Genomic DNA, 18,331 nt, shown 5'->3' on the forward strand with positions numbered 1-18,331 from the left:
AAAAAAAACCCTCCAGATCCAAATGGCTTCACGAGTGAATTCTCCCAAAGCATTAAAGGAAAAAATAAAACCAATTCTAAACAAATTCTCAGAAAAAAGAAAAGGCATGGGGCGCCTGGGTGACCCAGCTGGTTGAGCATCCAACTCTTGATTTCAGCTCAGGTCATGATCCCAGGGTCATGGGATCAAACCCCTCATTGAGCTTCACGCTGAGCAAGGAGCCTGATGTGTCAGATTCTCTCTCTCCCTCTGCCCCTCTTCCCCGCTCATGCTCTCTCTAAAATAAATAAATAAATAAATAAATAAATAAATAAATAAATAAATTTTAAAAGGAAAGAAAGAAAAAAGAAGAGGCAGAAAAACTTCCAACTCCTACTTTAAGGGCAGCATTATCCTGATAGCAAAACTAAACATTATAAGAAAAGAAATTTACATAGCAATATCCTTCAGGAACACAAATACAAAAATCTTTAAATTTTAGGTAGTCAAATGCAGTAATACATAAAAAGGATAATGCATTATGACCAAAGAAGGGTCAATACCAAAAATTCAAGATGGTTTACATTAAAAACCAATCAACAGGATTTTAAGAGACTAGAAATGAAATGTATGATCATCTCAATAGAGGCATAAAAAGCTCTGACAAAAAATCAACACCATTCGTAACAACTTTTAGCAAACTAAGAAGAGAATTTCCTCAGCCCAATAGAGTATTCACGAAATCCTTACATCTAAAATCATATTTATTGTGAAAGACTAAATGCTCTCCCCAAAGATCAAGAAATAACAAGCCCAGTATATTTGCTCTCATTCCTTCTATTCTACATTAGAAGAAATAATAATAAAAAAAAATAGAATAAAAAATAGAATAAAAAAATAGAAAAAAAAAATAAAAGGCATACAGATTGGAAAAGAAGTAAAGTTGCTTTTATTCATATACAACCTGATTATTAATGGAGAAAATCCTAGGGAATCTAGAACAGCTACTAGAATTAGTGAGTTTTGTAAGTAACTCAAAATTTATTTTGTAACTCAGAAGTTATTATGCTGCAGGACACAAGGTCAATATAAAAAAAATCAATTGCATTTCTACATACTAACAATAATTGAAAACAAAAGTTAAAAAACAAAATCACCAAGAAATATGAAATATTCAGGGATAAATTTAACAAAATACATTCAAGAATGTCACATGGAAAACTACCAAATATTGCTAAGAGAAGTTAAGGATGACCTACATTAATGGCCACATGTATGTTCACACATTAATGAACTGAAACGTTCAATGTAGGTAAGATGTCAATTCTCTTGAAAGTGAGCCATACTCAATACAATCACCATCAAAATTCCAGCAGCCTTTCTTATAAAAACTGACAAGCTGATCTCAAAATTTACATGGAAATACAAAGGGCATAGAATAGCCAAAACGGGTTAGCAAAAGAGTAACGTAAGACAACTTATACCGTCTGTTTCCAAGATTTACTATAAAGTTGCAGCAATGAAGACAGTGTGGGATTGGCATACAGACAGACTCACAGACCAATGGAACAAATTAGACAGTCCAGAAAAAGATCCATACATATATGGCCAATTAATTTCTGACAAAGTTCTCAAGGCAAGTCAACAAGGACAATTTTTTTTTCAAAAAGGGGTGCTGAAACAACCAGATATCCATATGCAAAAGGAACCCGAACCTCCACTCTTATCTCACATCATATACAAAAATCATCTCAAAATGAATTGATGACCTAAACATAAGTTAAAACTATAAAACTTTCAGAAGACAACCCAACCCAAGGTATGGAGGGGGGAGGGGACACCAGGTCCTCAAGCCCCAGTTCCCACAGGGCATGATGAGTCAGCTGACATCTTTACGTACAGTAGGTTGCATTACAGAAGAATCCTCAGTTAGGGAACCCAACCTATTATATTGAACAGCTATGCAGGTCTTGTTCCAAAGGAAGATATTCTTTCCTCCGGGCTACAAGCAAGCCCAACCTTTGCTCTGGAGGAAGAGACAATATCTACTTTTCAAGGCTGTTCAACTTTGTATCAGCTTTCAACCTGGGGAGCCCCCTTGCCTCTTCTATGTTGAATCTTTTGTGTGTGTGTCTAGCACATGTCTTTCTCTTTCTTGGTTTACTCCCTTACTTTTATAAAGCACATTTTCTTTCCATAGATGGGAGGTAGAGTTTTTGAGATTTTATTCTACCTTTATTCTACCCTCGTACGTTTGTCATGGTTTGATTAGCTACTGAATTCTAGTTTGGAAATAATTTTCCTTCAGAATTTTGAAGGCACTGCTTTATTGCCGTCTAGGCTTCAATTAGGTTGGGAAGACTGAAGTCATTCAAATTCCTGACCCTTTATAGATCACCTGTTTTTTTCCCCTTTCTGCAAGTTTGTAGGATCTTCTCCTTGATCCAAGCTTTCTAAAATTGTTGATGATGTATTTGAAATGGGTCTATGTGGGGGAAAGATCCAACATGGTGGAGAAACAGGGGACCCAAAGTTCCCTTGTCCCTCAAACACAGCAGTGTTGAGGCCAAAGGACTTTGAATTCCAAGAGTCCGGGCTGCAGAGTGGCAGAGACACTGGGACAACCTGGCAGGCCACCGGTGCGTGATTGTGAACTGGGAGAGAGAAAATGGGTGCGTAGGCCGGAAGGGGAGGGATCCCCTTCTGCAGAGTAACGAAAGGAAGAGAAAGAGAGGCTGTGAAAGTGTAGAGCTGTATCTGGACAAGAGAATTACCATGGACCAGGGGTGGAGAAGGATCCAATCTCTAACCGTGGGGCGTTCTCCAGACTGGGCCAGCTGCCCAGTTTGCACACCTGGGGAGGAGGGGAGCCTGCCCCTGGCTCGGTAACTAGTTCAGAGCTGCAGTCCACAGTAGGAGAAAGCAATCCCCTCTCTGGAGTGCTGTGGGAAGAAGGAATATAACCATTCAAAGGACAAAGACTGCCTGCGACTGCCAGCCAGAGGCCATATATTGGCGGAACCGGGGGCACTCGGAGAGAGCCCCTTGAAGACATCGGGGGTTTCAATCCCAGCTGAGCACCAGGGAGGCGCGGGAGTCGGCAGAGGGACAAACTGCCTCGTTCGCCCCGCGGCACAGTGAGGCTGGCCTAAACTGAGTGGTTTGGGACACCGGTCGGGGCAGCAAAACTGAGGGGTCGCCATTTTTCTCCCCACCACCAACAGGGTGGGGCTTCAGGGAAGGGACAGCGGGTCCAGAGGGGAGGCGGTACCCCCTACACCAAGCCACGCCCCTCCACGCCCGGTAACTGCATACCCACTGGAGATTGACGCTGACCAACCAGACAGCCCCCTCCTCCAGACAAGGCGCCCAGCGGTTTTGCATTTTCTGATTTAATTCTTGGACAGTTCTTCTTACATACATTTTTTTTTTTCTTTCTTTTCTCCTTCTTATTTCTTCCTCCTCTAGTCTGGTTATTCTGGTTGTTGGTTTAAGCAGATACATGTAATCTATTCTCTTTATACCTGTTCTATATCGCCTTATTTTCCTCTCTCTCTCTCTCTCTCTCTCTCTCTGGATTAAGCCATACAGTTTCTCTGCCTGGTCTATTTTCTTTTCTTTCTTTTTTTCCCGCCCGTCATTTCTCTTTGTATGGGATAAGACCTCTTCCACCAACACTGCTCCCGCCACCCCCCCCCCCATTGGTTTGCTGTTGTTGTTTGTTTGTTTGTTTTTCTCCAGGGCTACTTCAATGAACAAATCAAAGCACACCTGGTGGAGGGTCCAAAACATCACTACGAATAGGGAGATAAAGCAACCAGAATCATAATAACTGAGAACAAGCAACACACTCCAAAAAAACATCTCCTGAAGGGCCAGGCCCAGGACAGCATATGACCCCTCTTTAATACACTGGTGCTTGCAGGTGCAGGACACATAACAAGCTTTTAAAACACATAAGGGACAGAAAACTAGCCAAAATGACGAAACGGAAGACTTCTCCTCAAAAGAAATTCCAGGAAGAAATGACAGCTAAAGAACTGATCAAAACAGATATAAACAATATATCTGATCAAGAACTTAGAATAATAGCCATAAGATTAATTGCTGGGCTTGAAAAAAGCATAGAAGACAGCAGAAAATCTATTGCTGCAGACATCAAGGAACTAAAAAATAGTCATGATGAATTAAAAAATGCTGTCAATGAGGTGCAAAATAAACTAGAGGCAATGGCAGTGAGGATTGAAGAGGCAGAAGGGAAAATAAGTGAAACAGAAGATAAAATTATGGAAAAAGATGAACCTGAGAAAAAGAGAGATAAAAAAAAAATCCTAGGCCACGAGGGAGGAATTAGAGAACTAAGTGATTCAATGAAATGTAGTAATATCCTTAGCACAGGAATTCCAGAAGAGAGAAAGGGGTCGAAGGTGTACTCGAACAAATCATAGTCGAGAACTTCCCTAATTTGGGGAAGGAAACAGACATTGAACTCCAGGAGGCACAGAGAACTCCCTTCTGATGTAACAGGAATTGATCTTCTGCACGACATACCATAGTGAAACTGGCAAAATACAAAGATAAAGAGAGAATTCTGAAAGCAGCTAGGGACAAACAGGTCTTAATCTACAAGGGTAGACACGTAAGGGTAGTAGCCAAGCTATCTACTGAAACGTGGCAGGCCAGAAGGGAGTGGCAAGAAATAGTCAATGTGCTGAATAGGAAAAATATGCAGCCAAGAATCCTTTACCCAGTAAGGCTGTCATTCAGAATAGAAAGAGAGATAAAAGGGGCGCCTGGGTAGCTCAGTCGGTTGGGCGTCCGACTTTGGCTCAGGTCATGATCTCATGGTTCGTGGGTGTGGGCCCCGCGTCGAACTCTGTGCTGACAGCTCGGAGCCTGCTGCCTGCTGCAGATTCTGTGTCTCCCTCTCTCTCTCAGGGGTAGGTAAACATTAAAAAAAAAAAAAAATGTAAAAAAAAAGAAAGATAAAGGTTTTCCCAGACAAACAAAAACTGACGGAGTTCATCACCACTAAACCAGCCCTACAAGAGATCCTAAGGGAGACTCTGTGGGTGGAATGTTGCAAAGATCACAAAGGACCAGAGACATCACTACAAGCATGAAACCTACAGATAACACAATGACACTACGTCCATATCTGAATAAGTCCATATTTGACACTAAGTCCACTGAATGTAAATGGACTAAATGCTCCAATAAAAAGACACAGGGTATCAGAATGGATAAAAAAAAAAAACAAGACCTATCTATTTGCTGTCCACAAGACACTCATTTTAGACCTGAGGACACCTTCAGATTGAAAGTGAGGGGATGGAGAACCATCTACCATGCTACTGGAAGTCAAAAGAAAGCTGGAGTAGCCATACATATATCAGACAAACTAGATTTTAAACTGAAGGCTGTAACAAGAGATGAAAAAGGGCATTATATCATAATTATGGGATCTATCCATCAAGAAGAACTAATAATTATAAACGTTTATGCAACCAATTTGGAAGCACCCAAATATATAAAATAATCACCAACATAAGCAATCTTATGTGGTAATTGCAGGGAACTTTAATACTCCACTTACAACAATGGACAGATCATCTAGGCAGAAAATCAATAAATCAAAAATGGCCCTGAATGATACACTGGACCAGATGGACTTGACAGATATATTCAGAACTTTTCATCCAAAAGCAGCAGAATACACATTCTTCTCAAGTGTACATGGAACATTCTCCAAGACAGATCACATACTGGGTCACAAAACAGCCGATAAATATAAAAGAATTGAGATCATACCATGCACATTTTCATATCACAATGCTATGAAACTGAAAATCAACCACAGGAAAAAGTCTGGAAAACCTCCAAATGCATGGAAGTTAAAGAACATCCAACTAAAGAATAAATGGGTCAACCAGGCAATTAACGAAGAAATTAAGAAATATTTGGAAACAAATGAAAATGAAAACACGACAATCCAAACCCTTTGGGATGGAGCAAAGGCAGTCCTAAGAGGAAAATGCATTGCAATCCAGGCCTATCTTAAGAAACAAGAAAAATCCCAAATACAAAACGTAACACAACACCTAAAGGAACCAGAAGAACAGCAAAAAAAAAAAACAAAAACAACAACAAAAAAAACCAAGGCCAGCAGAAGAAGAGAAATAATAAAGATTAGAGCAGAAATAAACAATACAGAATCCAATAAAACATAGAACAGATCAATGAAACTAAGAGCTGGTTTTTTGAAAAAGTAAACAAAAGGGATACGCCCCTAGCCAGACTTCTCAAAAAGAAGAGGACCCACATAGATAAAATCAAGAATGAATTTGGACTTATCACAACCAATCCCTCAGAAATATAAACATTTATCAGAGAATACTATGAAAAATTTTATGCCAACAAACTGGACAGCCTGGAAGAAATGGACAAATTCCTAGCCATCCACACGCTACCAAAACTCAAACAGGAAGAAATAGAAAATTTAATAGACCCATAACTAGTGAAGAAACTGAATCAGTTATCAAAAATCTCCCAACCAATAAAAGTCCTGGGCCAGATAGCTTCCCAGGGGAATTCTACCTGAGATTTAAAGCAGAGTTAATACCTATCCTTCTCAAGCTGTTCCAAAAAATAGAAATGGAAGTTAAGATTCCAGATTCATTTTATGACGCCAGCATTACCTTGATTCCCAAACCAGAGACCCCACAAAAAAGGAGAATTAAGGCCAATATCCCTGATGAACATGGATGCAAAAATTCTCAACAAGATACTAGCAAATTGAATTCAACATCATATAAAAAGAATTAATGGGGCGCCTAGTGGCTCAGTTGGTTAAGCGTCAGACTTCAGCTCAGGTCATGATCTTGTGGTTCCTGAGTTCAAGCCCCATGTCAGGCTCTATGCTGACAGCTCAGAGCCTGGAGCCTGCTTCAGATTCTGTGTGTGTCTCTCTCTCTGCCCATCCCCTGCTCGCACTCTGTCTCTTTCACTCTCAAAAATAAATAAACATCAAAAAAAAATTTTTTTTAAAGAATTATTCATCATGATCAAATGGGATTCATTCCAGGGCTGCAGGGCTGGTTCTATATTCACAAATCAACCGATGTGATACATCACATTAACAAAAGAAAGGATAAGAACTATATGATCCTGTCAATAGATGTAGAAAAAGCATTTGACAAAATATAGCATACTTTCTTACTAAAAACCCTCAAGAAATTCAGGATAGAAAGAACATACCTAAACACCATAAAAATCATATATGAGAAGCCCACAGCTAATATCCTCCTCAATGGGGAAAAACTGAGAGTTTTCCCCCTGAGATCAGGAACACAAAAGGGATGTCCACTCTCACCACTGTTGTTTAACATCGTGTTTGAAGTCATACCTCAGCAATCAGACAACAAAATGAAATAAAAGGCATCAAAATTGGCAAAGAAAAGTCAAACTTTCACTTTTTGCAGACAACATGATATTCTACATGGAAAACCCAAAGGACTCCACCAAAAGTTTGCTAGAACTGATACATGAATTCAGCAAAGTCTCAGGATACAAAATCAATGTACAGAAATCAGTTGCATTTCTATACACCAATAATGAAGCAACAGAAAGAGAAATCAAGATCCCATTTACAATTGCACCAAGAACCATAAAATACCTAGGAATAAACCTAACCAAAGACGTAAAAGATCTGTATTGTGGAAACTATAGAAAACCTTTATGACGGAAATTGAAGGAGACACAAAGAAATGGAAAAACATTCCATGCTCATGGATTGGAAGAATAAATATTGTTAAAATGTCAATACTATACAAAGCAATCTACACATTCGATGCAATCCCAATCAAAATTGCACCGACATTCTTCTCAAAGCTAGAATAAACAATCCTAAAATGTGTATGGAACCACAAAAGACCCTGAATAGCCAAAGTAATGTTGAAAAAGAAAACCAAAGCAGAAGGCATCACAATCCCAGACTTTAGCCTCTACTACAAAGCTGTAATCAAGACAGTATGGTACCTGCACAACAACAGACACATAGACCAATGGAATAGAATAGAGAACCTAGAATTGGACCCACATGTGTATGGCCAACTAATCTTTGACAAAGCAGGAGAGAGTATCCGATGGAAAAAAAGACAGTCTCTTTAGCCAATGGTGCTGGGAGAACTGGACAGCAACATGCAGAAGAATGAAACTACATCCAGATGGCCAACCGACACATGAAAAAATGCTCAACATCACTTATCATCAGGGAAATACAAATCAAAACCACAATGAGATACCACCTTTCACCTGTCAGAATGGCTAACATTAACAACTCAGGCAACAACAGATGTTGGCGAGGATGCGGAGAAAGAGGATCTCTTTTGCACTGCTGGTGGGAATGGAAGCTGGTGCGGCCACTCTGGAAAACAGTATGGAGGTTTCTCAAAAAACTAAAAATAGAACTACCCTACGACCCAGCAATTGCACTACTAGATATTTATCCAAGGGATACAGGTGTGCTTTCAAAGGGACACATGTACCCCCATGTTTATAGCAGCACTATTGACAATACCCAAAGTATGGAAAGAGCCCAAATGTCCATTGATGGATGAATGGATAAAGAAAATGTGGTATATATATATACAATGGAGTATTACTCGGCAATCAGAAAGAATGAAATCTTGCCATTTGCAACTATGTGGATGGAACTGGAGGGTATTATAAGTGAAATTAGTCAGAGAAAGACAAAAATCATATGACTTCACTCATATGAGGACTTTCAGAGACAAAACAGATGAACATAAAGGAAGGGAAACAAAAATAATATAAAAACAGGGAGAGGGACAAAACAGAAGAGACTCATAAATATGGAGAACAAACTGAGGGTTACGGGAGTGGTTGTGGGAGGTGGGATGGGCTAAATGGGTAAGGGGAATTAAGGAATCTACTGAAATCATTGCTTCACTATATACTAACTAATTTGGATGTAAATTTTAAAAAATAAAGTTAAATTAAAAAAAAAAAAAGAATGAAACTAGACCACTTTCTTATACCACACACAAAAATAAACTAAAAATGGATGAAAGACCCAAATGTGAGTGAGGAAACCATCAAAACCCTAGAGGAGAAACAGGCAACAACCTCTTTGAACTCACTCGCAGCAATTTCTTCAACACGTCTCCAAAAGCAAGGGAATTAAGAGCAAAAATGAACTATTGGGACCTCATCAAGATAAAAAGCTTCTGCACTGCAAAGGAAACAATCAACAAAACTAAAAGGCAACCAGCAGACTGGGAAAAGATATTTGCAAATGACATATCAGATAAAGGGTTAGTATCCAAAATCTATAAAGTACTTACCAAACTCAATACCAAAAAACAAATAATCCAGTGAAGAAATGGGCAGAAGACATGAATAGACACTTTTCCAAAGAAGACAACCAGATGGCTAACATGAAAAGATGCTCAACGTCACTCATCATCAGGGAAATACAAATCAAAACCACACTGAGATACCACCTCACACCGGTCAGAGTGGCTACAATTAACAACTCAGGAAACAAGAGATGCTGGTGTGGATGTGAAGAAACAGGAACCCTCTTGCACTGTTGGTGGGAATGCAAACTGGTGCAGCTGCTCTGGAAAATAGTGTGGAGGTTCCTCAAAAAATTATCCAAAGGATACAGGAGTGCTGATTCAGGGGCACATGTACCCCAGTGTTTATAGCAGCTCTTTCAACAATAAGCCAAATTATGGAAAGAGCCTAAATGTCCATCAACTGATGAATGGATAAAGAAGATGTGGTTTATATATATAATGGAATACTATTTGGCAATGAGAAAGAATGAAATCCTGCCATTTGCAGCAACATGGATGGAACTGGAGGGTATTATGCTAAGTGAAATAAGTCAATCAGAGAAAGACAGATATCATATGTTTTCACTCATATGTGGAACTTCAGAAACTTAACAGAAGACCATGGAGGAAGGGAAGGGGGAAAAAAATAGATACAAACACAGAGAGAGGGAGGCAAACCATAAGAGACTCTTAAATACAGAGAACAAACTGCGGGTTGATGGGAGGGGTGGGGGAGAGGGGAAAATGTTTTAATTAAAGTATTTTCATTCTCACACTTCCATCATTCTCTCGTAATGCTCTTCTTTCTTCTAGGAGTTGTGAATTCCTGAAATTAGATATTTATTTTAGAAACACTGAAGCAGCCTCAACAACAGCAATGTGAACAAAATAACACTAATTAGAACAGTGGTGGCAAAACAAATCAGATTTAAGCATTTTGTCCCACACTGAATTCGACCAATGTGGTCCAGCCTCTACATATATTTTTCTTTAAAGTTTATCAAAATCACCAAAGTCCAGTCTATTTCATGCAATGACTACTATAAATCCCAGCAATTAAAAAAAAAAAAAAAAACATAATCACAACTGCTAGAATTACCACATCTTGAAGTATGTTTTAGTAGGAATAAATTGACCTAACTATGTGAGCCCCAGTCAGCAAAACAGCTAACTTTGAAAGCCACAATACCCATCTCTTTATGATGGGTTATATTCTCAAGGACTATAGCTTGCCATGAATAATCGAGAATATGACGCAATCAAAAACCCAGAGACAAGAGGAAAATGTCTGTAGCAATGAAGCCTTTTTGTTTCCTTACCTAAGCTCACTTCTCAAATACTTGGGAAACAGAAAAATGACTGTGTATACAAAATAAAAGAATCTAAATAGATAATCCTTGAAAGGGCGGGCCTACGCCGGCCTGCCGACTCCATCTTGTTCTGTGTCCTTCACCTAGACCACGCCTCCTCCCCTTGAGTAACCTCCCGCTCACCCATTCAAACTTCCTGATCAAAACACGCCCAGCGACCTGCGTAACAGGACTCTGACCCTTCCCCAGCCAATCAGCCGAGGCCACGCCCCTTCCCCAGCCAATCGGCTGCCCCCAGACCTCTATAAAACCTTTGTGCTTTTGAAACTCGCTCTCTCTCCCTGGTATCTCACCACTGTGTCAGTGCAGGTAGGGGACTGAGCTCAAGCTAGCTCGAATAAAGGCTCTTTTGCTTTTGCATCGGACTCGGCTCCCTGGTGGTCTTTGGGGATCACGAATTCTGGGCATAACAATCCTAAGAGCTTAAATGTTTCTCAGAAGTAACCATCATAAAATTTCTGCCCATGGATTAAATTCTTTAACATACTGAAGCAGCAGATAATGTTTACCATCTGCCAGTCTGTCTCAAGATGGCAGCTTAAACTATAAATTTTATTGGGGCTCCCGGGCGGCTCAGTCGGTTAAGCATCCGACTCGGTTTCAGCTCAGGTCATGATTTCATGGTTCATGGGATTGAGCCCCATGTCAGGCTCTGCACTGACAGCACAGAGCCTGCTTGGCATTCTCTCTCTCTCTCTCTCTCTCTCTCTCTCTGTCCTTCCTCTGCTCTAAAAAAAAAAAAAAAAAAAAAAAAAAAGAATTACAAAGTTAGAAAGGGACTCAAAAGGTCATTTATTCCATCTCCATACCTTCAAATAGGACCTCATCGAACAATCCATAGCAAAAGAAACATAAAAACATCTAGTGGAGATTAAATAACTCACCTTAGAAAACTACTCCTTTTTTAAAAAAACCTCTCCCATAATCTATGCCTTAAATTTGTCTAGCTAATGACTGTATACACCTAACTTTGACTAAGTATTCTAAGGCATTCTTTCACTAGGTCTACCATATATAAAATAGTTATCTAGGAGAAAACAATGTCTGAAATAATAATGAGTCCCGGGTGGCTCAATCGGTTAAGCATCTGATTCCTGATTTTGGCTCAGGTCATGATCTCGAAGGTAGTGAGTTCAAGCCCCACATCAGGTTCTGTACTGGAGGTGCGGAGCCTGCTTGGGATTTTCTCTCCCTCTCTCTCTCTGCCCCTCCCTTGCTTGTTCTCTCTCTCAAAATACATAAATAAACTTAAAAAAAAGAAATAACGCTGAGTACATTAAAATATACACATTTCCATTCACAAATAGATGCTCAAAATTAGTAACATGATAATATAAATCAGTCCAGAAATGAGATCTCATCAATTGAAGTTGAGGGCTATCAGGATCTCAAATCATGCAGCGCAATTCCCAATTTCTTTGAAGATGAAACCCAGGCAAAGATGTTATTCCTATTAATGGTCTATAAAAGAACATCTTATAGCATTTAAGGAAGCCTTACTTAAAAGAATTGACGAATCTTTTTATTGATCAAATCATTATTTTGTAATGGAACCACTGCCTGATCTACTTGCTTAATATAGTCAGGTAAAGTCACAGGACATGGCCTCTTGTCAAACAGAACCGACAATCCTGGCATATTGTTGCTAAGGGGGACAAAGAAAAGTAGCCTCAGTTACTGAGCACTTAGGGTTTACCTCCATTAAACCGTCCAATCTTCCCCAAAATCCTATAAAATAGTATTAACATCTTTTTTTTAAATAAGGGTACAGGTTTGGAAACTTGTCTGTGATTACACAGAAAATAAGTTGTAGTTCCAGAACTGGACAACAGATATAACTGGCCCCTTCCACTCTTACCACATGCAGTAAACGATCCTTGGAGAAATGTTCTCTAGAAAAGAATATCACTGTACATACTGCAAAAATCAAAGTATTAATCCAAAGAAGCCATAAGGGCTTTCTAATTTTACTGTGATATTTACACAAAATAGATAATAATTATCAGTTAAATGAATAAATCTAAAGTTGTTGGTTGTTGAGGAACAATCAATCAAAAGTTCTTAGCCTGGATTCTCTTCTCTTTAGTCATACATTAGGCTACTGGTCTCAATATTTTAAGCTCTCCTTTAGTAAATCAAAATTTAAGGGTGATAAAAAAAAAATCACACAACCTTATGTTTTGCTGTCATTGAAAATTATCGAATTCTAATCTCAGCTCCATGAAACCATTCTTAACCTGTCCTAGCTCAGTAACTATTCCAAAACCCCACCATTCTCCTTTCCCACCGAATGCCCCACCCCCATCTCCTCTCATCAATTGACCTTGACTCCTATCTACCTCTTAGAGAACATAAGCTTTGAACTCTCGAACCTTTTACCACCCAACCTATAAATATCCATATCTATTCTCACTTTTCTTCCTTTTTCAATGCATCTCTCCTCCTGTCTACACTAGCACACTGCCTAGGATTACAGCTAGCTAGCACTTAGTTGATACTTTAAAAATGTAACAAACTAATTCTAGACTGATTCTTCCAACTCTGCTCATCCATCGTTCCCTACATTTTCAGAGATAGATCCATCCACTATCTCCTCTCTCTCATCTCCTACATCTTCAAACATTTCCTCTTCATTGGCTCTTTCCCTAACAGCTCATCAGTCTTTAAAGAAAAAAAAAAACAAAAAATAAAAAACCCTGCAAACCTTTTTCAGTTACTGCTTTATCCCTTTCTTTTCTTCAGAGTCAAACTTCTTTAAAGAAAAGTGTGTCTGGGGATTTTATATTAAGGAAGTACTGTCCATTTCTTTTAAGCAGGATAATAGTACAGTTTTTTTTTTTTTTTTTTTAAGAAAGAATCCTTAAAAAATTTTTTTAAGTTTATTTAAGTAATCTCTACACCCAACGTGGGGCTCGAACTCACTGCCCTGAGGTCAGGAGTTGCGCTCTCTACCAGCGGAGCCAACCGGGCACCCCAAACAGATATATATTGAAAACAATTACAGATAAAAAGATATGATACCTGAGCTTAGCTTTAAAACAATCCAAAAATAAATAAATTAATTAATCAAAAATAAATAATCCAGTTGGGGGCAAGGGTTATAGATGAAACAAAATTGGTGGTGTGCTCATTCTTCAAGCTTAGGTAATGACTACATGGGACTCATCATTCTATTTTCTTTTGTATTTGTATTATTATGGAAAAAGCAAATGTTTTTTTCAAGTGGCTTAAGCTCACATTCCTCTTTCTCATTTTTGCAAAGTTTAGAAGTGATTTGAAGTCACCAGATCCACTGGGTACGTTTCAATCTTTACCTTACTTGCCCTCTGCAAGACACATGATACCCTGGACCATTCCTGCTTCTAACTTTCCTCTCGTTTGTCATTTGTTATGCATGCCCGCTCTGATTCTTCTCTTTCTCTGCCTCCCAATCTCTCAGTCTCATTTGTGGGCATTTCTCCCACTTGCTTTCAAACATGGTCCTCCCTCCCCTCCTCAAACACATACACACACACACACACACACACACACACACACACACACACACACACACCATAAATGCTGCTGCTTCCCAAACTTATTCAAACTTTTCCTTTTTCGTTTCTATATATTCCTATGTGAGCTGACTCATTCTCTCCTTTAATTTCAACTACTTATGCACATGTAAACCTCCACCTCCAGCCCTGAACTGTCTCCTGAACTCCAGATCCAAATGCATCCTTACCTGAATATCCCACAAGAACTTTGAATGAATACTCAAAACTGAACTGATCTTTATCTTTCACCCCATCAAAACCCTGCTCCTTTTCCTCTCGATCAATGGTTTTATTATCCTTTCAGACATCCTAGGCAGAAAACTCGGAATCATTTGTCTTAAGGTTCCAAATATGTCTAGCCCCCAACTTAAATCGTACTAATTTTATCCCTTAAATACTTCTACAATCCCTGTCTTTCCATAACTCCAACTGCTTAGTTCAGACTCTCTTCATTTTTCCACTGTATTTTTTTTCCCCTAAAACTGATTGCCCCATACCACTCTAATTTCCCCTCTCCTGGGTCTATTCTTCACATTTCAGCTGGAGTTCTCTCTCTAAAATACAAACCCAGGGGCGCCTGGGTGGCTCCGTTGGTTAAGCATCCGACTTCAGCTCAGGTCATGATCTTACAGTCCATGAGTTCAAGCCCCACATCGGGCTCTGTGCTGACAGAGCAGAGCCTGGAGCCTGCTTCAGATTCTGTGTCTCCCTCTCTCTCTGCCCCTCACCTGCTCATGCTCCGTTGCTCTCTGTCTCAAAAATAAATAAAAACATTAAAAAAATGTTTTTAAATACAAACCCAATAACACCACTACTCCATTTGAAATTCTTCAATGGTTGCCCCATGATGAAAAACAAAAACTTCCAAACTCTTTATCACGGTACCAAGTACTTTAATATCTGGCCTCTCCCATCACTATACTGCATTCACTCTGGAACTGGGGCATCAGAATGACCTAGGATCCTCCAAACAAAACACTCAAATATATCCTTTGCTTTTTGTTGTGCCATTTGCCTAGAATGAGTTTCCTCAACTTCCCTCCAGTGAAAGCCTACTCAACTTTCTTTAACGCGGGTCAAATGGAACATCACACTGGAAACTTCCCCTGATCTCCTTAGGGGAGGGTATTTCCCTCCTTAGATACCTCCTTAGAGTCAGGGTATTTCTACCAATGGGTACAGAGAACAGCCATCGGTGGCTGAGATCACGACTTAGATGAGTTAGACCCACTTGGGTTGAAATCCCAGGTTCAAACCTTACCAGGTACGACTCTGGACAAAAATCTTTAAGCCTGTTTCCTCATCTCTGAATAACAGTAGTTAGGGATTTTTATGAGGATTAAATAATGGACTACATACAAAATACTGTATAGTGCCTCGCTGAGATTAGGTAATCAATAAATGTTACTGTTATATTGCGATTTATTCCCACTCTGGGCTCCTATAGCAACTTGCACCTATCTCTGTCATACCGTTATGATAACATGACTGTTTGCCCATACAGAACACATCGTCTTTTTATTCCCACTATCTGGCATAATGTCCACAATTTAACAGGTTCGTTAACAAAGCTTGAATGAATAAATAAAACACTTCCGATCCCTATAGTATTAAGGCGTCAAATTTTTTGCTAATGGTCTTACTAGATTTAAGTTCCATCTCCTTGTACAAAATCGGTAATTTAAGTAAAATTTACAGGCCAGTCTCATTTTAATGGAGGAAAATAGGAATTTTGTAGTGGCCTTATGTTGTTTACTTGTTGAAAACACACCCACAAAATAAACCCGCCGTGCTACCAACGATTTTTCTGCAAACTATATAAAATACCAAATTTCTAGGATGGTTGTCTCCCTGTTGAAAAAAAAATTTAAAGGTTTTCTAAATCTGTGTCAGCTTCCTTACCACCAGGACCTAAGCCAACCCTAAGGGCTAAGGTGTATTACAGAGTTGCTGTTTCGTTTTGTTTTGTTTGGGCAATTGTCATCCTGAAAGCACGCTCCTGAGAAATTCCGAAGAATACTGAAATAACCAAAGAAAATAATTAGTACCCACTGCTAAAAAGCAAATAAATAAATAAATAAATGAGAAAGAAAAGTCTGTGCTTTAAAAATTCCAGTAATTTAAAGTTAAACTAATCTTCAAAATACAATCAAAATATGTGCAGGCAGCGGCCAAGCTAGTAAGTGGGAAGGTGGGGGTCCTCATTTTGTGATCTTAACCCTCAATAAATACAATGCAAAAGGCAAAACGGTTATGAAAAAAAAAAAGGTACTACTATATAAAAGCATGGTCTCTACTTCTACACGTGACCTTTAAACATTAATGCCTTTTGAATAATAATTAATTAGGGGCTTAATATGCAAACACCTCTGAGCTACTTCAGAATAATCATGAATAAAAGCCTAGAAACACACGTTCTCAGGAAAAGGAGAAAGGCCTGTTAAAAAAATTTTTTTTAGTTTCTCAGGTCTCGCATCAAATGTGTGCCATACATACGGTTCGGCACCGAGAGGCAGCAACCTGGGAGGGTCAGAGGCGCCGCAGGCCCGAGGCCCTGCGGCTGGGGTGGCTGCTCATCCCTGAGACTTACGCGGGGCGGTGGCCCAGCCCAGCCGGGGTGGGGCTGAGCGCTGACAGCCGGGGCGGGCCCAACGGCGGGCCACCCAAGTCTCACCTCCACTTCCCTTTCCCAGCGCAGAGCCCAGTTCCGCGACCACCCAAGAGCCCCCGCACCACAAAGACAGATTTTTTTTCTCGCCCGGTCCGCTCAAAGTTTATCGTTCTCTGCCAGCGGTCGGGGCCGCCGGGCTTTGTAGTTCGCCGGTCCAGGCCACCCCGCCGAGGCCGAGAGCCTGTGCAGCCGCTAAACTACAATGCCCATAATGCCCCGCGAGCCTCGCGCTCCCACGGCCCTCCTCCTCCCCCCTCCCGGCGCCCCAGGACCGCGGCACTGCCCTGGCGGCGGGAGACCGGGCGGGGCTGTCCACCTGAACGCCCCACCACCTTCCCTCTCCTGCCCGCGGCGCTCTCCCTCGGATTCATTACCTAGGTGCCGCAGGTCGGCCGGCTGTGGGTGATGCGGTCCGGGTGGGGGTGGGGCACAGGCCGCCGCCGCAGCCGCCGCCGCGGAGTCCGTTAGTTCCCGACGTGCGTGAAGAGGCGGTGGCGGCGGCGTACGGTTGCCATGGCAGCCGCGGACCGAGCGGTGGGGGGCGCGCGGGGACTCCAAGACAACTCGGGGGAGGAGCCTGGGAACCCCACCCGGGTGCGGGGGAAGGGAGGCGCCTGGGTGCTTCGGTGGAAGGAGGGAGACTGTGACATTGAGGAGGGCGAGTGACTAATGACTCGGTGGGGCCGGATGAGCCCTGCTGCGGCAGCGTCCAATCCCTTTGGCATGACGCGTGTCCTGTGCCGTCGGCGGAGCGCGTTGGTGCCCGCTCTATTCCGAGAGGGTGCCTGTGGCGTCAGAGGAAGGAGCGCCCCAGCGGCTCAGCGCCGGCTCTTTAAAGGTCATCTGATCCGGCCCCTCCCCCACCGCCTCGGCCGAGTGGCGGGGTGGGACCCGAAGCCACCCTGGGGCTTTTCACCGGGAAAGTCGCAGTCTCTCACACCTTTCTGCCACTCTCTGAGGAGTGGGCTAGAAATGAATCCGTTAGTAAAAATGTAGTGCCTACAGCCTTTAGGCTCATTCGGGAGGTTTGAGAACTTGTGCGTGGCAGTGATTTCAGCTGAATTTTTGATGTGTAGTATTTCTTAGGTAACCGTTTGCGGACTCTCCAGGACCCACCTGAGAGATGCAGTGCGGTAGAAACTGAGGTCAAGCGCATGGGCTTCCGAAACCCGCTTCTGGGTTCACGTCCTGCCCCTATACTTGGCAGCTGATAACCGGGGGGGGGGGGGGGGGGGGGGGGGCAATTTCTTTACCCCCTGTGATGCTGAAAGTTTTAATCTGCAAAATGCAGGTAATGGCCAGCTCCCAGTGCTTGTGAGAAATAAAAAGCATTAGTGCTGATGAAGCACCGTAAAACAAAGACTGGCATTTAACAATAACTTTTAAATCTTAGTTATTTAACATTTCCTGATA

General features: G+C 41.2%; 1 protein-coding gene across 6 annotated transcripts in view; it reads right to left on the minus strand.

The window, feature by feature from the left end:
- Window positions 1-17,683, minus strand: part of KATNAL1 (katanin catalytic subunit A1 like 1) — a 102,412-nt gene extending 84,729 nt beyond the window's left edge. The window contains exons 1-2 of one of the 6 annotated variants that reach the window (XM_045467921.1): window positions 17,293-17,683; window positions 16,150-16,266 (exon numbers count right to left, since the gene is read on the minus strand). The gene's annotated coding sequence lies outside the window, so the exon portion shown is untranslated. Of the gene's footprint in view, window positions 1-16,149; window positions 16,267-16,743; window positions 17,097-17,292 lie in introns of those variants that run through there. The other 5 variants (XM_045468006.1, XM_045467683.1, XM_045467833.1 and 2 more) reach the window with 5 other exon arrangements.
- Between the last annotated feature and the right edge of the window lie 648 nt (window positions 17,684-18,331).

The sequence above is a fragment of the Leopardus geoffroyi genome, chromosome A1 (genome assembly GCF_018350155.1).
Source record: "Leopardus geoffroyi isolate Oge1 chromosome A1, O.geoffroyi_Oge1_pat1.0, whole genome shotgun sequence".
Taxonomy (NCBI): Eukaryota; Metazoa; Chordata; class Mammalia; order Carnivora; family Felidae; genus Leopardus; species Leopardus geoffroyi.